Genomic DNA, 22,852 nt, shown 5'->3' with positions numbered 1-22,852 from the left:
GAATGTGTTGAGACTGAGCCATCTTCTTTTGAGGAAGCAGTGCAGCAACCGATTTGGGTTGATGCTATGGTGGAGGAGTATGACTCCATAGTTTAGAATGGTGTTGGGGATGTGTTTCCAAGGCCAGAGTACAAGTTAGTTGTGAGTTCCTGTTGGCTTTACAAGGTAAAGTAAGCTGTTGTTGGTAGTGTGGAGAAACATAAGGCAAGATTTGTTGCACGTGGTTTCTCACAGGTTGAGGGGATTGACTATGATGAGACTTTTGCTCCTATAGCAAGGTACTCATCTATCAGATTGATGTTGGTGCTATCAGCATAGATGGGTTGGAAGATCCATTAGATGGATGTGAAGAATGCATTCCTCAATGTCAAGATTGAGGAAGAGGTGTACATAGAGAAGCCGAAAGGTTTTGAGATATTCGATCGTGAGTCACGTGTGTGCTGACTGAAGGGAGCTTTGTACGGGTTGAAGAAAGCACCTCATGCTTGGTACACTAGGATTGACAACTACTTCACTGGGTTGGGCTTCACAAAGAGTGAAGCAGATGCAAACCTGTACCACATCATGGTAGAAGGTAAGCAGTTGATCATTGTTATTTATGTTGATGATCTCATATTGACAGGTGATGATCAGTTGATCATGTCTTGCAAGGAGGAACTTGCAAGAGAGTTCGACATGAGAGACATGGGTCTCATGAACTACTTTCTAGGCATGGAAGTGTGGCAGAAGGATGGGGAGTTGTTTGTGTCTCAAGGCAAGTAGGCCAATGATATACTCAGGAGATTCCACATGGAGAAGTGCAAGCCCATGCAGACTCCTCTAGCAGATAACTAGAGGAAGGAGGATGCTACTTCAGGAGAAGTAGTAGAAGCTATTGTGTATCGAAAACTTGTGGGTTCAATAATGTACCTAGTGAACACACGACCAGATTTGTGCTATGCGGCGAACCAGCTGAGTCACGTTATGGTTCAACCTACCAAGTTGTTTTGGAAGGTTGCTAAGCATGTTTTGAGATACCTCAGAGGCACATCTCAGTATGGATTATGGTAGAAACAGTTAGAGGGAGCGAAGCTACAGGGTTTCACAGATGCAGATTGGGCAAGGAGTCCATCAAATCGGAAGAGCACATCAGGAGGAATTTTCAACCTTTGGTCAGCTGCAGTTGCTTGGTACAACAGGAATAGAGGTCAGTTGCACTCAGCTCAGTAGAGTCTGAATACATGGCTGCAAGTCAGGAATCATGTGAGGCCATTTGGATGCGGAAAATTCTAGTTGGTTTGTTTAATCAGAGGATGGATCCAACTGTGATCTATAATGATAATCAAAGTTGTATCATACTCTCTGAGAATCTAGTATTTCATGACAGGTCCAAGCACATTGACATTATGTATCATCATCTTAGAGACTGTGTGGTGAGGAGGATCATGTTGTTGCAGTATATTTTAACCAAGGAGTAAGATGCTGACATTTTGACGAAGGCATTTTCAAAGTGTAAATTCGAGTTCCATAGAGACAGGATCGGGGTGGAAGATAATCCCTTTCTTGTTGAGAGGGAGTGTTGAAAATAGCAACAATAAATGCTAAAAATAACATTGCTAAAAGTAGCATTTCAGGATATTCCAATTTCAATTTGTCCTTGAATTAAAATTCGAATTTAGTCTCACCAGTTGTTTGAAAAATAATTAATTAATTCATCCTGCGTTAATTAGTTAGATAAATTCAAACATGAAGTCTTTATGAATTCAAGCAACAATTATCCCTTTGATTGAGGAAGTTATCCCTTAATTAAGGAGATAAGGATGAGTTCTATTTGAGTTGTAATTAGTTAGCTCAGATGACTGAGTTAAGTCCAGTTAGATTAGTTTTAAACAGTTTGTGGAACTAATTATGAGTTCAGTCAGTTAATGTATGCATGCGTGCAACTAGTGTACTCCAGATAATTGAGGATTCTCTCATAAATAACTCATGCATGTCAGTTTAGACAAAGACCTAGTTGAGATTAAAGACAAGGACATTGTACTATCAGTTGGATGAATTTTCCTATAAAGGAAACTCATCCATGCAGAAGGAACAAGGTTCCTTGAGGATTGTGTAGTCCTATAGGGTTTGAGATCAGTGTGAGTGATCAGTGTTACACTTGGTAACAATAGGATCACCCAGGAGAAACAACGCAAGGAAATAGGAGGCTTGGAGGGCAGAGGAGAAGGTTTGTGAGAAGCCTTGTTTGCTTGTGAGCATCCAGGAGGATTGTACTGAGAGCTGGCTAGCTGTGAGAGCTAAGGCTTTGTATAATTCTGATGTATTTCCACCTTGTATGATAATACAAATAATGAGGTCTTTAGCTGAGGCTTTCTCGAGGGTATTCCTCTGTGTTTCATGTGTGATTGATTCTTCTTCTCTGTTATAAGTGATTTGTTTCATCTTGCTCAAAATCGATTAAGCTTCCACAAGTTTGATTGTAGAAGTAGAATAAGTATTTTACTTTAGTACATTGCATAATTGGATTAATCTACAGTGAGAAATTTTACATAATTCTCCGCAGAAGACAGAGCAAGAGAAACCAGAAAGTGTAGACCTCAAAGAAATGGAAATACCTAAGGACAATTAAAAATAGGTATATACTGAAACCAGTGCCAAGGAAAATGAGCAAAAAATGAAATCATATAGCAGAGTGGATATTATATCTACTATATCTCCTCAGGCATCAGTAACACCGATTTCTACTAAGATTCCTTGGAAATCATTCTTGTTTAAACCAATTTATGAATTAGATCTAATTGAAGATACTATTCCATCTTTGATAGATTATTAATTTAATAGGCAAACACAATTAGTTGTCTGAAGAACAAATAAAATAAAACATGATATTTTGGAAACTCTATCTGAATTTAGCTAGTAGGCTCAAGGAGATGTAAAAGAAAAACCTCATGAATCTTCCCAAGCTTTAGGACCTTTTGTCAATTACAATAAATATCATTTTAATGAGCTTGCAACTTCATATGATGTCAGTTTATAGAAAATTAAAGTTTTGGAGGAAAAATTAAAGAAAAATGAATTGTTCAGTGAAGAAAACTGGAAGCGACATTCTGCTAATTTAATTCAAGGATTTACTGTAGAAAAGGAAAAATTGCAGAACAATTTTAAGAAACAATTGGAACAAGAAAACAAAAAACATTAATAAGAGATTTAACAATTGAGAAAATTACATGAAGATCAAATCCACATCTAGAAAGAAGAAGCAAAAAGAAAAATTTCCATTATTGTCACATCTTTGCAATAGGAAATTGAATCTCTTAAATATCAAGTGAATGAGAATAAACAAGCAACACAGAGTCTCAATATTTTCAAAGATCAAGATTTACAAATTTGTCTAATTTTAAGGAAGAATCAAGAAAAGTTCTATAAAAAAATGGATAAAATCTCAATGGTTTATCAAGAAATTAAAGATTTAAGTGAAAGAATTGATTCGTTGGTAGAAGAAGACAAATCAATTAAAAGGAATTTTCTCTCTATACTTGATTGGGAAAATGAATTTCAATCTACTGAAATTCCAAGAGTTTCTAAGAGAGACAAAAGATTGATGCTTGCTTTGCTAAGTTGCAGGGAGAGAGAGCAAAAATAAATAAGAGCATGTATACAAATGGAATATGAGAAATTTTTATCAATTTGGGAAAATATAACAAAATTTATAGAATAATTTGACCTATCAGGTAGCAAGTCCTTAAAGGAAGCAGTTCCAGGAGAATTAAAACTACCTACAGAAGACCTTGTTGCTAAAGAACATGTAGAAACAAAAAACATTACAGTTTGGACACAATAAAGTTTCCAAAAATTTCTGCAACTACCTTTTGAGCAAATTAGGCTTATTGCCAAGTTTGAGGTCAAATATCATAGGAAGAATAAAGAGGCACAATGATTAATTTCCATCCTGTTAGATAAACATCAATTAGTTTTCTCCAATTTATTTCTCTACATTCTACGACTTATATTCACAATAGGAAACTTATGTAAAAGTACATGCACCTAACCTGTTACTTAGTATCAATTACGAAGACTCTGAAGATGAGGAGAAAATCATTGCTTGCGTGTCAGATTTCAATTGAACATACAACATTTTAGAATTTAGTCTTTAGTTTCAAAAAAAATTGTTGAATTTCATCTTCCAAGACCTATTTTATTTTATTGTGTTTTAGGATTTATAGACCTTTATGCATTGGTGCAAAGGGTCCATAATCAGTGAAGATTGTAGACTTGAATGTTTTTAATCAATTTTGAAATGCCTTCTTTTTTCAATACCATTTTCAGTGCTCATGTGTAATGAATTGTGGCATTTATTTTAGTGCATGGTTTTAATTACTTAATACATGTTTCTGATTTTATTCTATGACTTGCGTTGTTTGATTCCCAATGAGTATTTGATGACTTTTTTTACGATTCATTATGAAAATTTTGCAATTTACATCTTTTTATAATCAGAAATTAGAAAATTGTAGATTGAATTATTCCTAGTTTATCACTAGAGTACAATACTCAAATATAGGAAAATTCGTTCTCCTCTATGACATAGAAATTGTTATTAATTTACTTCAAATTATGCATCTGTAGATATTCCAGAAAATACTAAAACAAATGGCTGGATAGTATCAAAATCATAAAATATTTTTGGAGCTTTTTTTTAATTGTTTAGCCAAAACTTATTTGTTCAATCTTTTGAATTCAATTTCAGTTAGGAATTTATGTTTCACGATATTATGTGTAACTTTATGGTCATTTAAACCTTTTGATTGTTGGTATTTAGATTTGTTAAATCATTTGTTAGATGAACATTATAGTTGATATTGGTACATACATAATGCACGAAAATTTGGAGCAAGTGTTTGATGAACATAATTTCAAGAAAATATCCTTTGTTTCTGTATCGCAGATATATAAGGTAACCTCAAATAGTTCACAAATTATTTGTGTTGCAAAACCTTTTTCCTCTATATGGCGATATGCATATTGCAGTAATTAGTTTATAGTATAAGCTGGTGAATCATTGATATATTTCTCTTGTTCAATGTTTCTATTATCGAGTTGTTGTTTTAAGCAAATAGTAGCATTATTCTTACTACAAATGAAACAATTTTAAAAATCCTGTGCAACTATTTTTTTCATATTAGACATATCGAAACATAGTGTAGGTGTGAAAATAGACTCGAACAAATAGTCACTATAGTCATTGATATTTTTTCCATAGATATATAAACCTTGTTCAACTAAGATTTGATCAATTGTTAATATTTCAAAGTAAATAAGTGTATGCACATTTTCATGGCCCAATTGCTTCGCACAATTTTTCCACATACATAGTTTTGATTATATTGCAAAATATTATATTCATGGTCATTAATGGTTGGATTGAACTGTAGATATTAGTTTAATTTTAGGTTTATATAAACATAGGGACATTGTTACAAGTGCTATTCAACCATACAAAAATGAAAATAAAATAAAATTGGAACTTTGATCGAGGACATATTAACTTGTTCCAAGAGGATTTTTTCCACCAGTGAACTATTTCTCTTATAAATTGAATGCAAGCATATTAATTGTTCTAGTCATAATTGTGTCTTGATCCCTTTTCACATTCACAATGCTTATAATATAGCATACTCATGTATTTCTTGTTAAAATGTTTATCATTGTATATGACACATTAAACTTACCATTCTTTTGAGTATTGTTATACAAGTTTCCTCTGCAAGATACAGTCCACTAGTTCTCATTGCATTGTGGTTTCTTGTTAATTATCTATGCCAGTATGTCCATGAAAACTGGTATGCCTATAATATGAAGCACAACATGATAGTGAATTCCATGTTGAACTCCGGTCGCACAATGAGTATGCCTAGAGTCACAGAAAAGGAGTTATTATACATAAAGCTAGCAAAAGGAATTCAGCAAATACTTGCACATTTTTTCAAAAATGTCTCTACCAATTGATATGTTCTTGTATTCATTTGTGTCAAGTATTTAGCTTTGAATATAATTGCAACTATAGAAGCCAAAGTTATCATATTGTTGTTCTAACAAAGTAGATATTTTGAGAACATATGTTATTTCTTCAGATCGATTAGTGTTCATGAAAATTGTTCTTCTAGCAGCTGAATACAAAGACCAACAAAAACCAACATGCATTGCTTGTCCACTTGACATTTGTTGTATATTTAGAAATCTGTTTCCAAGTTTGTGAATAACTTTAACTTTGTTGTCTCGAAAATACATACAATTTTTTGCCAAATTTGTTTAAATGCAATTGTAATGGAGCATTCCATTTTTGTCATATAAGACCTGGAATATGTTATTACATGATAGAGGTCTAAAATAGATTGAGCATTTGTGTATCCTTGCTATAATATGTTCTTTTATTGAATTGTCTTAGGTGTTTTTCTCCGAATACCATTATAACAAGACATAAATGTAAATACAAACAGACATGGAATATAGGCTTTAAGAACCAGTTACTGAAATCATAAAAGGACTTTATTTTGTCATATAACATATAGAATTATGATATCAATAATTGAGCTGAGAGTCAAGAAAATAATTGTGAGTGTGCACACAGTAAACTCTTTTCATAGTCTGTTGGACAAAGGAAAATCCAATTTTCTATATTTCTTTGTTCTGTAATTATTTGGTATGAAACTTATAATCTAAATATGCACCAAATAATTTTCATTCTTGTTGTCATGTTTACAATAATTTTTTCCCTTTGTGTGTCACAAAATCAATAAAAACAAAAGCCTTAAATAATTTTTATTTTTTATTTTTTCCTGTAAACTTAAGTCGCAGGTCGCATTCAAGAAATTTTTGTAGAAAAAATACAAGGTCCTAACTACCTAACCTTCCAACCACACGACTAGGAACTCGAATTGATCATACTTGCTTTTATAAATAATCGGTTGACCTGCCAACCTCGGCATTGTTGGACTTTTGGCCAACCTACTGACCTTCACATTGCCTAACTGTCAAACTACTAGACTTAATGAGTTCATATGACTATGGTATAATATAGGCTATGGTAGAATAAACAATAATAAAACAAAAAAAAAGTCCGACTGTGTGGCTTCCTGACTGTAAATTCGACTAAAAAAAAACATGAAAATCACAACAATGATCTTGTACTTTTCGTGCTTTTAGAGTCAATTACTAAAACTCTAGTCTCCTTTATTTGTCTATTCTGCAATTTTTCCTATTGTTCATCACAAAATGGATAAAAAACAAGAGCCTTTTAATTTTTATTTTCTTTTAGATTTAAATTGCAAGTCAGATCCATAACATCTTGTAAAAAAGAAGTACGAACTTCCAACTACCCAACCTTCCTACGACATGACTACCAATACAGAGAAACTATGATTTTTTTTAATAAATAATCGCTCCAACCTTTGACTTCAACATTGTCGATTGTTAAACTATTGACCTCCTGACTCAAGCAATTCCCAACTGTGAAACTACCAAACTAATGAAAGCACCTAGCTATCAAACGACTCGACATTTTATCCACCTGAATTAGAACACTGAGTCACTATGATTTTTATAAATAATCCAAAATAACTCCTAACCTCATTTTTGTTTGACTGTGAAACTACCCGACCTCCAGACTGCAGTATTCCTGAGTATCGAACTAATAGACTTTCCGACCTTAGCATTTTCTGACCCATTGAAACTACTTGACTATGGTATAATCGGATGATGATAGAATAATTACAATAAAATAAAAAACACCCAAATTTCCCACCTCTCGATTGTACTGTCGGCCTAATATTATGTCAAACATCGAATCTAGGAAAACGAATTGATAAAAAAATGTATCCTCTTGACTACTCGACCACGGGACTACCAACTTGGAGTGACTACTACAATAATGATTGGACCTCTCAAGCTTGAAGTAAATAAATTTTGGCACTACTTTTCTTATGCTAATATGCAACTATTACTCCATCCTGACAACTCTCCGTTATCCACAACATTTCTTGAACCCTACGGATAATCCATGTACGATGTCTAATCGTACAACAGTAGAATCATGTTGCCCCAATCACAAGTTTTCCTGACCATGGTCCGAACTGCAACATGATAAGACTTATCCAATTATCTCTATAAATTCATAATTTTCCCCCTTTGTTTGACCTTGAACATCATTTCTTATTTTTCAAGAATGGTTGTGCCATGGCCCTTTGGCTCTGCACCATGCATACTCTTTAGTCGACATTTCTGTATTGTCCTCAAAAACCAGTTGCACTGTTGCATCAACTACCTCCATCTAATCCTCTTGATTGTGGGCTTCTCTCAGGAATTCATTTCGCCAGTAGATCTAAATGATAACCTTGCCACTTTGTCGAAGTCATACTCAGATGTTGCATGACGTTACCCCTTCTAAGCTTGGGTCATAGTTACAATAAGGGATTGCTATCTCGTGGCGTTTATTTTCCTTTAGATAGAGAATTCCTCGCATGGTGGCACAAGATATCTTATAGTTCTTATTTGACAGAATCTTGGAGCCACCTTACATCGGGCTTCCACCTCATCTGCCACATGCCAACTATTCTAGAATGCTTCGAAACTCTCTCAGCAGCTCCTCGACACTACTCCCTGTGGCGGGAACAGAAGCTCATGCACAATAAAGGCTAAATCCTGTAAAAGCACTACAATAAGACATAACTAGATGGGGTACATTTTTTTGATGTTTCACATACTGTTTTCCTATCAGAATAGGATTTTGTAAACAAATATCTTAATGTACACATTGACTGTCTCTGTCAAACAGAGTGACTCTGGTATAGATTTATACATTAATACAAAAGCTCTTAAAAACCAATTGTTTTAACTGATCTTGTTTTAAAATTTTAATAAATCATTGATATCTTTAACTTCATTTTTTTTTTTATGATATCACTAACTATCTAGGGAAAACTGTTATAGGATTCTTCTTCAGTCTGAACTTGAGACACTTTGTAATTGCTATTGTTTATTATATTAAATTATTTATTTTTTTGTGGAACCATATGACACATGTGCCCATGCATAATCATAACCACAATTAATATACAAATTAAGAAAATATTGGTTCATAGTTGCATAATAGATATATTCAAAACAACACATATTCCCCTTGCTATTCATCCATCTCTATTACAATGACCATGCAACAAAACCCATTAATCAGAAATTGTAATCATAGAACATTTATGTTTTTTGTCTGCAGTAAAACTAAAACTAGCACTCTATTCACATCATCTCTTCCAAGTGCCTCTTTTTCTTTTGGAGCAATTTTTCCATCCCTCCCTTATTACTGCATCCTTGTTCTTGCAATTAGTCCATAAATTTTGTTCCCTTTTGCTCCTTGTATTATTTAAAAAAAGCATGGACCTGAATATTTTCCTAATGCCATTTAATTGCATGAACCATCCCCTTTGCTTCATGCAACACTAAGCATTTAAATCTTATCGTCAAGTTTAGGTTTCTTCTTTGCCCAATAAACTGTATCATCCCTAACAAGAATTCTCTATTCCTAGTTCTACAATCCATGTCCTCAGACTAAGTCATCTCTTTTTTTTGTTATTCCAAACATTGCAACATATGTACATTCTTTATACAATGCAACACATGAACCTTTGGTAAGACTATGACATAGACAATAACGCTTCTGAAAACTAATAACCAACAAATATCCTTTTGTACTCTCTAGTCTTGTTTGCTAATTTCATGCAAAGTGAAGCAAATGTCAATTTGCTCTAGCTGTTTGCTTATTGATTTTAGCAAATGGGTTATCTATCAAACTAATAACTATAAATATCAGTACACAATTAAACAAAAAAAACAACACAAATGTCAGTTTTGCAAAAACATAGCTAGAAGTAGTTTTTGAAAAAAAAAACTTGTTTTCCCATTCCATGTAAATAAATACCAATAAAAATAGAATCAGCTCACGATTTTTTTTTTTTTATATTATCAAAATCCCATGTTTTTTCTTCAATTAAGAATGATTTATCAAATTACACTTGGAAATTTTGATTCAATACTTTAAAATTAGAAACTAAAATAGAATAGTTTGATATTAGTTTCAAAATAATTGGCCTTCTTTTTTTTTTCAAAGAAATTGGTTAGGTCTAAACTTTCCTTGTATATATGAACTCAAGCTTTAGGTTCATTTTCTTCTTCACACATAATATCATAAGTAATTGAACTAAAAACTACATGCATATGAATCATGTGTACAAATCAACAGTGACATGCCATGGTGGCTCTTATTAATATTTATATTTAATATAAATAATTACTAATAGAGGTTAAAAGCGAGGCAGGAAGGCCGATCTGGACGGCATGAAGGAGTCTATGGATTGTAAAGGCTGCGACACCCCAATACCCAGCTGAACAGGCGAGGGTATCCACCACCGATTGGAAGTCGGAAATAGCGACCCTAACCATAGCGACCACGAGCCCGGAGGCCTGGATCTTCCTGCTAGATACAAATGCCCATGATAGAGTGGGTGGATCTCCGAAAAATAACCTCTATAAACCAGATCTGGAGAAACCAAGGAGGGGACAGGACCCAGAGCTAAATGAGGCATCTGGATTCAAAGAGGAACTACCAGATCCAACAAAGCGAGGTCCCCACAAGACTGATCTACTTCGCATGGATGTAGATCTGATTCAGATTTTCATCAAATTAATTGGGGGAAAACACTTTTGCATGAGGCTCAGTAAGGGGATGAGAATCCATGCGTTAAAAAAGGAGATCGAGGGTCACCTTGGAACCCCAGCACAATATCAAAACCTTTCATATTCAGGATACAGTATGCAGGATAACCAAACTCTCCAGTACTACGGCATTGCCAATGATTCAACCATTATTCTAAATCTCTGACTGTGTGGCGGCAGCACTGGAACCAGCTCTAAAAATACAGGTTCCTTTCGGGATGCAGTGAAAGGGAAGGAAAAAATGAAAAATAAAGTAGCACACTACTAGTATACATGCCAGAGGTAACTAGTCTACACACAGATCTATCCAAAAATGCAGTTATTTGTAGATTTAATGGTTTATGGCCAAAATGAGATACCCTGCACCAATGGATATTTTCAACATGGACATCTAACTGTGAAATTTACCTAAGACCTAAAGGGTTCTTCATAGTTAGATTTAACACAGAACAAGAACGAGACAACATTATCAATCAGGGGCCTTGGTTCTGGGGCAGTGCTGGCCTCTTCATCACCCCCTGGTTTTCTGATTTCGACGCCAATACAATGAAAGTCTCAACAATGCCTGTATGGGTAAGGCTACATGGTCTCCCTCTACATTTTTGGCATCACAAAGTATTAATTGCCATTGGGAACTCCCTGGGGAAATTCCTAAAAATGGATGAAGACAGAGCTATCAGGGGAATATTTACATTTGCCAGAATATGTGTAGAAGTGGACCTGAGTCAGGGGCTACCTGATCACATCACTTTGAACTTCAATAATTCTCAATGGATACAACCGCTTGACTATGAGAACACAACATTCCGGTGCAGGGGTTGCATGCAAACAGGGCACCTTCAATATGACTACCCATTTGCTCGAAAGAACCCCAAGAGAACCAAGAAATGACAAAAAAAGCCCAGAGGGTGGTAGCATACCGACCCATTGGAAGAAGAAGAAACATGGATCCTACAGAGAACCAGATAGAACCTGATACTCAAATGAGACAGAAATACACTCAGGAAGAGAATGCCCCAATTACTCACTTGGGGCCACACATTTTAGATCTGCAATAAGAGCCACAAATGGAAGTAAGTGGCATCAAATGAACTCATGGATCAGACTGCTCGGAATCTGACAAAGAAATTCCATTGATCCCAATGGAAAATCAGTTAGCTATTATTACACCCACTCCCGACACTGGAGGTTGGCAATGGGTGGAGAAGAAGAAGGGCAGAAAAGTTTAGGCTTGCTGGAACTTATTTTTTTTCTATTTTGTTATTTTTGTTGCTTTCCTGTCATTACAGGAACAACCATCTACTATTTTGTGGTTTTTTTCTATTTGCTACCTATCATTACAAGAACAACCATCTGCATATGCTTCATGCATCTACAAAATGTAATTTTATCAATATGAATAAAATTACGACTTTTTTCTATGGGAAAAAAAATAATTACTAATAGTAAATAATAATTAACACTTAATTAATAATTTACATATAATTAATAAATAAATATAATAAATAACACTAATAATAATTATTATAAATATAAATATTTATATAATATTATTTTTAATTTAAATTATATATTTAATAATAATAAATTAATTAATTAATAATAATCATAATTATTAATTACTTTTTACTAAAAAAAAATTATATTATTTTCAATAATTAAAAAATATTAAATAGAAATTGTTAATAATTAATAATACTTATTAATTATCCTAAAATTAAGAGGACCTAGGGAGTTGCTGCGGAAGCCGAACGCGGGAATATACAGGTTCAGAGATTATGGCTATGGTTCCAGCTGCCGTCGCACCAAAGCCTGATGGCCCCTCCCCCGCCATCGTAGGGTTGCGGTCAGTTTGAACGACCCTCATTGCAGGCTCAGCGGTGCAGCAGAGATGTATCAAGAGGTTCCTTTAATATCTGCCGACACTCTTGGCCCGGAGGATCGAGTAGGTTTGAAGGGGCTTATAGAGATAAACACCACTGAACTCAGATGGAAGCCATTGATGGATCTTGCTTCGTGGGGTCCGAAACAAGAAGAAGCAGGTGTTTCAGTGGGAAGGGTCACCCCAAGCAGAAGGGTAAGTTTGTCTCTACGAAACAGCTTAAATTTGACTGATGGTATCCCTATTGCAGCAGCCAGCAGAGCCCAAAGGGAAAGGAGATGGAGATTAAGGGTTTTTAGGAGCTTGGCCACCCAGTACCAGAGTCAGCTACCCTGTGTTGATGGAACCAAGGAGGATGCAGGACATATGGTTGACAAAACGTCCCTTAGATATTTTATCCCAAATAGGGGCTTGCTCTCTGTTTCAGCTCAATCGGAAAGCGCTGGAAAGGGTTACGGTAGCCAGCAGAGAACATAAATTTCAGAACCATTCCAGATTCTGATTGTACTCATCTCCGGCAAGCCAATGCTGCATTGGGTGAGATCTTCAGATCTGGTGCAGGACCTCAAGCTACTCCTGGAAAAAAAGGCGGGGATTCCTATAATTTATCAGCGTCTCCTTTATGAAGGTAAACAATTGGAAGATACCTGTCCCCTGTCCTGTTATAATATTCAAAGAAATGCCTCCATTACCCTATCCATGCGTCTGCGAGGGGGTGCTGTTGGACAGTCCTCTTCAGCTGCAGCCTTTTCCTATAAAGATGCAGTCCATTCTCAGAAGCCCAAGGAAAGAGCTCCTCCTGCTCAAGCTCCCAAACCCTTCTTAGTGGACAAGTTGGAGGATATTCCTTCCATTGAATTAGCACATCCCTTGTTGGACAAGCATCACCAGCTGTATGCAGAGAATGGCATCATCTGCAGGTTCAATGGTCTTTGGCCTAATACAACAGATCTGTACCAATGGATTCATGCAAATTGGACCAACAATTGCAAGGTTCTTTTTTGCTCTAAAGGCTTCTTTATAACACTGTTTGTTGACAGTGAGGATTACCAAAGAGTCTTAACTAAAGGCCCCTGGTTTTGGAATTCTGCAGGTCTGTTCCTTACTCCGTGGTTCCCAGAGTTTGATCCTTCCACAGCAGTCATCACCAAACTCCCGATCTGGGTTAGACTTCCTAACCTTCCGACGCATTTATGGAACTTTGTTGTATTTGAAGCCATCGGCAACTCCTTAGGTCGTTTCCTCGAAACAGATCCCTCAAGAGGGCTAAAAGGAATTTATACCTATGCCAGAATCTGCGCAGAAATAGACATAAGCAAAGGACTTCCTGATCAGATCATTCTTAAAATAGGTGATTTCCATTGGACTCAACCTCTGGATTTCGAGAATACAGCTTTTCGGTGCCGAAATTGTCATCTCACAGGGCACCTTCAAAGTTCGTGTCCTTCAATGCCCTTCCAAAAAAAGAAAGCCAAATCCAAGCCAAAATCTAAAAGCTGGAAACCTCATGATCCTCCCCCAATGGACGTTTTTTCCAGCTCAGATGAAGAGGACGTGGAGGAAGATGTGGAAGTCGTAGAAGAAATGCCAGAACAGGTTTCTCCCTCAGTGCGTCACGAGGAAGCAACAGTCCCTCCCATCTCTCAGAAACGAACTCATGAGTCATCTCCTTCGGATTCAGACAAGGAGCTTTCGCCTCCAGCCCAACACAGTTTACAAATTGTACTTGACCAACAAGGTCCAAATGGTTGGGTCAAAGTCGGCAAAAAGAAAGGGAAAAAAAGTCGACCAAGTGATTCCACCCTCGGTGGGCAGATTCTTTGGTTTGGACCGGACTCCCTTCTTCTTCTGGTTCTGTTTGTTCAGCTCTGCTTTAGTCTCTTCTTCTCTTGGGAGCCGAGGTGGATATTTTATCCTTTCCGGCTGCCCTTTCAGTCTTGTGGTTCTAGCCGCCCTGCGTGGTGGGCAGTCTTCTCTTTTTGTTTCCTGAAGTCCAGTTTGATAACTTTTTTGACTGTTGGAAGTATAGGAGCCTCAGCTCTGTTTTCCCTACGGGGCAGACTGAGGCCCCTAAGTTATGTACTTTTATAATTGTTTGTAGATAATAGAATTACCGCAGTTCACAAAAAAAAATAATACTTATTAATTAATTAATAATAATTATAATTGTTAGTAATTAATAAAATTAATAATTATTGTTACTTCGTGGTACTCTGTGGAGAGTACCACTATCTGGTGCTTTGATACCACAATTTAGCAGGGGCTTCACTGAAGCTTGCAACAACAACACAACTAAATGGCCTTGTCGAGTCTCTTCTTTGTCTTTATCACTTATCCTACTTTACACGAACCTACTCAGGTATTTCACACTCTAGCGACCTTTCTTCATGGCTTCCCTCGCCTTCTTATGGTCTTGGTGTCCCTTCTACCTTTTGGCGAACCTCTGGTGAACCTCAGGTAAGCATAACTGAGATAGATACTACCTTGATAGACATTTCATGCATAACACAAGTACTCATATGCAGAACATGAAAACACTCTTTTTATTAATTTCAGAAAGGATTTTTACAAAATTGATTGTGTTCGCATTAAAAGAGTGAATACACACAAATCACACACATAGAATTTCTATAGATCTGGCCACTTTAGGTTCTTATCTATGCCGAGCACACAAATACAGAGGCTTCTCATATCTCCTAAGACTCTTTACAGGTCTCTTCGTGATGCAATCAGATCAAACATGCATCCGTAGTTGCAGAGCATGAAGAAAATACTCTAGACACACTAAACACAAATTTTTTCACTTCGACTCCAAATGCCGAGAATGAGCCTTACTCCTTTCTTATGTAGGGAAGAAGGGGACAAACATCCAACAATCAGACAAACAAATTTAGTACAATTATTCCGTCAGTCGAGGAGATGTGGCTCAAAGTGCACCAAAAGTCAGAGAAGTGCTCCGAGCCTCATGACTGAAGAATCTTCGTACTAAGTTATACTATAGGAGATTGAATAGATCCTACGAAAAAGAAATTTACAGAGTGGATGTTTTGAATAGAAAAACCCACGAAAAACTGGTCACAATTTGTCCTTTGACTAGATATCATTATTACACTGTGGAGACTTTGAGAACAAGTCCATGGAAACCATCTTTTAAGTGGGGTCATCTAAAACTATAATTTCTGGAAAACAGAATTTTTTATACAAATGTTCATCCCATGCTTTTTTATATATCCTTCTGACTATCATGGGCTTGTTTAATACAATCTGATGTTTTATTTTAGTCATAACTAGCCATTCATAATGCCTAGTCATGTACTAAGCTAAGATTTCACACTCAGAGAGATGATGAAGATCCCTGACAATCTTACATGGAGTATGAAAACAATCAAAATTATTATTTTCAAAACAAAGGTTGCACTGCATTCTGGAGTAAGATTCATAATAGACATGATCAATGGCTATTTTGTTGACACCGTAGTCGATCCACCAATCCTGTAGCCAATCACACTACTGATTTCTCTGCATAGCTCCCGTTGATCCAAATTTTAATTTTGTATAATGGGTTTCATTCTTTCCATCAACATTTAAGATATCCCACCACAATTTCTTGTATCTTGCAAAATTATAGATAGTGTCAGGAAATATCATATTTGGATCATTTCTAGGCCATAGAGCTGCATTATTTGTCATGATAGGCCAATGAGTATTTCTGGTTTGATTTATACAGAAATATTTATGATAGACTCTGTGTCTATCTCCTCCTTCTGACCAAATCATGGTGAGGTCATGAAAATCACTCCTCAAGGATTCTTCTGCTTGATATGCTACTACCATGTTTCTTGAATAAACCATATCATGGATCCATTTTCTCCCTTTTGGGTATACTTTCCTTTCTAGAACCAAATGTTGAATGTCTATGTGGGCTTGAAGATTTGCATCTAACACTTTGGTGTTTCTCAGCTGCCAAGTTGGTTTCCAACTATCTCTATATTCTAACCAGCTTTTATCTTTAGGAATGGATCTTAATACTTCCTATTGCTGATTTTGATCCCACTCTGTGACTATTACCATGACATGTTGTTGCTGTATATATTCTCTGCTAAGAAAGTCAGGCAAACAATTTACTGATCCTTTGATATGTTCAACTTGAAAATCAAAATTAGCAAATAATGCTTGCCATCTAGCAAATTTTTCTTCACCAGGTTTCTTGATGTCTTTAGTTAGGACTTTCTTTAAGGCAGAAGCATCTGTTCTTAATAAGAAATTCTTATTGACTAAATGGATTTCAAATTTGTCAATAGAATTCCATGCAGCTTTTACTTCTTTTTCAATTGTGGAGTAATTTCTTTCAGCAGGATTCCAAGTTCCAGAAGCAAATTGAACTATCTGTTCTTCACCATCTTTCTTTTGTTTGAGTATACCTCCCCATCCAAGGTCACTGGCATCTGATTCAACAATTTTAAAAGCATTGTCGTCAGCAACATATAAAATAGGAAGAGATTTTACTTTGGCTTTGATGTTTCTTACAGCATTTGTATGAGCATCAGTCCAGGGCATAGGATTTTTCTTGAGTCTTTGGTTTAACAAATTTTTGTCCTTAGCACAATCCTGATAAAAATTACTGACGTAATTTAGACAACCAAGAAATCTCTGAAGCTGTGTTTTGTCTGTAATTGTATCTGGAAATTTGTCTGCAAAGTCGAGGGCATGCTTCTGTAGAGATATCTGGCCATTCTGGATTGTATGGCCAAGGAATTTGATAGAAGTTTGAAATAATTCAATCTTCTTTTTGCTCAAAACCAGCCCATTTCTTTTGACCACCTGGAGGAAGATCTGTACATGCTTGAAATGATCATGAATATTCTTGGAGAAAATAAGAATATCATCTATATATACTAACAGCCAATCAAAATAAGGTTTGAAGATGGAATCCATGACTTTCTGAAACTTTGATGGGGCATGTTTTAAACCAAATGGCATGACATTCCATTCATAGTGTCCAGCAGGCACACTGAAGGCTGTCTTGAATTTATCCTTTTCTGCTATGGCTACCTGCCAGAATCCTGACTTGAGATCAAATTTTGAGAAAACCTTTGCTCCTGCAATTCTGCTTAAAAGGTCTCCTTTATGGGGTATTGGATAAGTATTGTCTGCTAGAACAGAATTTAGAGGCTTGTAGTTTATAACCAACCTGGGGATTCCTCTAATTTGTTCAGACCTTTTGTTAACATAGAATCCATAACAGTTCCAAGGATTGTCAGACTCTCTGATCAATTTTTTATCCAACAATTGTTTTATTTCTTTCTCACAGAGATCTCTGTATTCTTTACTCATGGGAATAGCTTTACTCTTGCAGGGCCTTCCTTCATATTCTGATTTATAAGGCAGTTCAACAGAATATTGCTTTCTATGCTAGAAGGCATTTGGTTCTTCGGAACAGCATTCTGCTTCAATCCTTTTCCTAAGTTCAGAAATTTTATTTTATTTTATTTTATTTTGTTTATTTATTTTTTTTATTTTTTTCTGATTCAGAGGATTCCTTAATTGTTCTTCTACTTAGATTGAAGATTTCATATCTTTGAATTAAAGCAACTTAGACTTAGCTTTATCCAGTTCTTGCATGGCTTGAACCATAGTAGATACCCTAGGACTTGAAACATATGGCATTTCAATTCTTTTGGGTCCTCCATGTGAGGTAGGGACAGTAATGAAGTATCTGGCTTTATTTCCTTTTAACCGGATAGAACCATGTGGTTCTACGACTGCTAAGAAGACATTTCCTAAGATACAATCAACAAGAATGTCTGCTACTACAAATTTGAGTTTAATGCAGTGATGATCAAAACATATGGAGGCTTTAGGAACCTCATACTTGAGAGTTTTGTTTCCCAGGCCAATAACCTTTCTATTGGCTACAACCCAATACTTAGCTGGGATAACTTTAGTATTGAGAATATTCACATCTGCACCTGAGTCAATTAGTGCAGTCAGAGAAAATATTTCACTTTGGATACAAATATCTATGAGAACATGATGTTGTTGGTATTCAACCATTAGGATTCTCATTTCTCTGAAACCTGTTGTGGCATCCCTTTGCCCTTCACCAATCTCAACCTTTGATTCACTAGAAAATGGTGCAGTATGCAATGTATATGCATTTGTATGTGCAGAAATATTTTGTGCCAGGGGTTGTTTTCCTTTCTCTAGCTGTTCTACTTTGGATTTTAAAGTAGATATTTCTGCTTTAAGACAATGGATTTCTCTGCTTACCTCCCCCAAAGTGAGTGAACGAACTTTGTCTTGTGGTTGATGTCTTTGAAATGATTTGGTGTTCCTTTCATAGGAGGCGTCGACAAAGAGTGGCTTCTTAGAATTTTTTGAAGGCTTTGAAGATTGAAGCTGGTCTACAAAGGCTTCAAGGAGTCTATTCTTCATGTCTCCTTCTTCCATAGCACGGATTTGTGCAAGAAGTTTTAGTTCTTCTTCTTTTGCTGTTTGGGCCATCAATACTTTTTCTTTGAGCTGTTTGGTAGGTGATTCATCAATAGAAAGATCAGTAGAAGAATCAGAATCATAATCTGAGGAATAATGACATTGACAATCATCTGATTCTGAACAAAAACATGGTTGAATATGAGCATTAAGCTCTTCAGCTGATGACTCATAAGAAGAGGAACTGAAAGAATCTGTAGATGAATCTTCAAGTTGCTGTTGTTGTATTTGTTCACGGATTACAACATTAGGACAATGATCTGTTTTATGACTTCTAGACCCACATCTCATGCACAACATTTGAGGTTCTATTTTGACAACTTTCTTCTGGACATTTAGAGGTTGTGATTTCTTGCCTCTGTTTCTCTTAGATTCTTCACCAATTGGACATTTGTTTGAAGTATGGCCTATCTGGCCACATAACCAACAAGTTAATTTATTCCATTTCTCCACTTTGGAGCTATGGAGATGGATGTCAGATGGCTTGTAGTAATGGGTCTTTGGGATATATTTGTAATATCCTTTTTTGGACTTCCATGGGGACTTTCTCTTACCTTTTTCAAACTTGGTTGTTTGTTTCTTTGCTTTTCTTTTGGATTTTCTCCTCTTGACTAGAGGATCTTCAACATTTAAGCCATATTTATTGTAGATGGATTTACTGTCAGGCAATCTTGAGAGTTTTTCTAAATATTTATTTACTTTAGAACTTGTGCAAAGACCAACCAAAGATTTAGTAATGATAGAATATATTTCACCCCAAGTAAAAGACTCAAATGGTAACTGGAAGACTTCTTGTAGATGAATATAATCTACAAATCTGGAAGGAAGAGCTACAAGGTATACTTGTTTCCAGAGCAGATTTTTGGAATCTTTTACCTCATAGATGCGTTGCATCCAATCTCTGTGAAAGTCTTCATATTGAGACATCTTATTGCATTTAAGATTCATCAAAATTATTTCATGTTTGTCTGCAATTTCTGTCTCTGAGCCACACCAATGCTCTAGGATCATGGAGGTGAGGGCTCCAATCATATTATTTTGAGGTGTACCATCAGTGTTGTGAATTATATCTCCAGCTTCATCTTTGAGCAATTCTTTTTCCATTTTTTCTAGTAGAGCTGGGGATGATTCAGTTTCCCACCACCATAGGAGAGTTCCTGTAAAACACTGGATGATAGTTTTGCAGGCTTCTATTTCATCTTTCCCTCTCAGGCACATAAGCTTATACTCAGTAAACATCATGTCAATCATTTGCCTTATTTGTCCCACACTAAGATTATCAATATTCCATTCTCGATGAGAGTCTGGAAAAAAGGTATGGGTTTCTGGAACCTTTCCTTTACCACTAAGATCAGGAGCTGAATATTTGCTGAATTGACTTTCCAGTGGCTCATATATTGGTAAGATTTGAGATTCTGGTTCTTTCTTTGGTTCCTTGAATAAGGAGGCAATAGAAATCTGGTCAGAAATATCAGTCTTTTCTTTAGAAGATTCTGGTAAAGACTGTGAGACTTCTTTTGGGAATAGATGAGGAAATCTGTCAACTGGCTTGACAGGATCTTGGATTTGAATATTCCTTTTATATAGGAAGGAAGTAGGAACTGGCTTCTCAGACTTAGTTACATGAACCTTATCAAATTTTTCAGCTAAGTCTGTTATGAGTCCTTTTATAGAATGCATTTGATCTACAATTTTATCTTCTACATCTTCCAATTTATTTAGGGATTCTCTAACATAACTCTTTACAATTGAAGAGGAAAACTGTACATCATTCAGACAATTATTTACACTATTGATTGAAACTTGAAGATTATCAAACTGTTCTTTTACAACAGAAGATTTTGTAGAACTCATTTCCAATCCTTTGATGGCTATATTAGTCCATTTTAATTGTTCACTGGCCTTTTGAATTCTACCATCAATGCCTAAAGCATTATCATCCTTTAATACTAAAGGGATAGCCTTTGCTGAGTTCTGAGCTTCTCCAAGGATGATTCCCTTATAAGGTGGAAATGTGGAGGGAGTTTCAATCTTACTACCGTCTAAGGTAGACCAAGAGTGTTGTACTGTAGAGGAAGATGCAGCGTCAGTCATCAGAACATTTTCTGACTGATTCATGTCTTTCCAGACATAGAAAGATATCCAAGTCTTTGTTTTCTGCATGAAATTTTTCCATTCTTGGGACATCTTAAGTTTTTCTTCAACTGTATAGGTGAGGCCAAAACTTTCTACCTTTGGATGGGTATAGATATCCCAGTTTAACATTTCTTTCATCCATTGAGAATCTATTTTGTGCTTTTTACAACCATCCATTAGAGTGAAAAACTTATGCATTTCTGGGACTGACGGCTTCTTGCAATCATCTGGAACAGTGCTGAACCTTGACTCAGGGATTAAGTCATTCATTTGTTCAAGATAGCCTAGACCATATCTTGGCATATTTGTTGGTCTCATTTTGCTAAACATTTCTGTAAGTCGAGGGTCTTCACTTTCTAATGATGGGAGTTCATGCATCATCATTACATGGTCAGTTTCATGTGGAAAAGGAATATCTGAGCATTTAGGATTTGGACATGGATTAACTGTAGTGGCAGGTGGAGCTTCTCCTATCCTGGGATGATGATTTGCATGAATGACCATTTCAGCAAGGCTACTTAGATTCACAGATGATTTACACTCGGGACAGATAACTTCTAAAGAGGAAAAAACAAACTCAAATAGAGAAATATGTTTACAAGAATTTGAAGCTGAACTTGAAAAAATAGTATCAATGTAAAGGGGATCTCTATACAATGGTGAACTTTTACAGGCTTGATCAATTCTTCTTTTGTCTATAGTAGATCTTCGAGGAAAAGACAGAATAGCAGAGGATTGGTCTTCTTTGATATTTGTAGAGGTTATCTGATAAATTATACATATAATTGGACAAACAATTTATAACGAAGTCAACTCCATTTATCTGATATTGAAATTATTGTTGTAGACTTAACTGCAGCAAATTCTGGGTAATTAGGGGTAAATTTCTCATGAATCATTAGCTTAAAAAAAAAGTGTCAATTCCAGCCCGGGAAAAAAATCTCTATGTAGTCTAGGAATTGAATCAATTAGCCATTGATAATTCTATGTTTGTTTGTTATGGTAAAGTATTGTTATCAAATCGGGGGTAAATTTCTCATGAACCATTAATTAAAAAAATTCCAACAATTGAATCAATTAGCAATTTATAATTCTATGTTTGTTATTGTAAAGTTTTGTTATCAACTCTCTATGTAAATTGAAATGGTAGATTCATCTCTGAAATAACTTCATTGACCAAATTATTATTTGATATCCAAGAGACATCATAGCTGAATTCCAATTCAACACTTCGTTAATTTCTTATTTGTTTGAGACAACTATTAATACTATTGATTTTGTTCCACGCCTATTGAATATTTAAGGTTGTAATAATCACAAATATAAATAGTATAATTTATTGATATTATTAATTTAAAACTATAATTATTATAAATTTTAGTAAATTTAAAGAACACAATTTAAATGTTAAAAATAAAAAAATTAATGTAAAAAAGTTGAAATTGTATTTATATTTGAAAACTTGTTAGATGTAACATACAATAAAGTCAAATTAAGTGTAACACTTATAATTACTGTTAGAGATTAGAGGCACTTTATAGTATAGTATATGAGGGAGATGTTGTCACATAATGTTACATTGAAAAATTTACAGTGTAG

Source organism: Pinus tabuliformis, chromosome J (assembly GCF_031772625.1).
Source record: "Pinus tabuliformis cultivar Carrire ecotype Pingquan chromosome J, CPIR1, whole genome shotgun sequence".
In the NCBI taxonomy this organism is placed as follows: domain Eukaryota; kingdom Viridiplantae; phylum Streptophyta; class Pinopsida; order Pinales; family Pinaceae; genus Pinus; species Pinus tabuliformis.
This window is presented reverse-complemented; position numbering follows the sequence as displayed.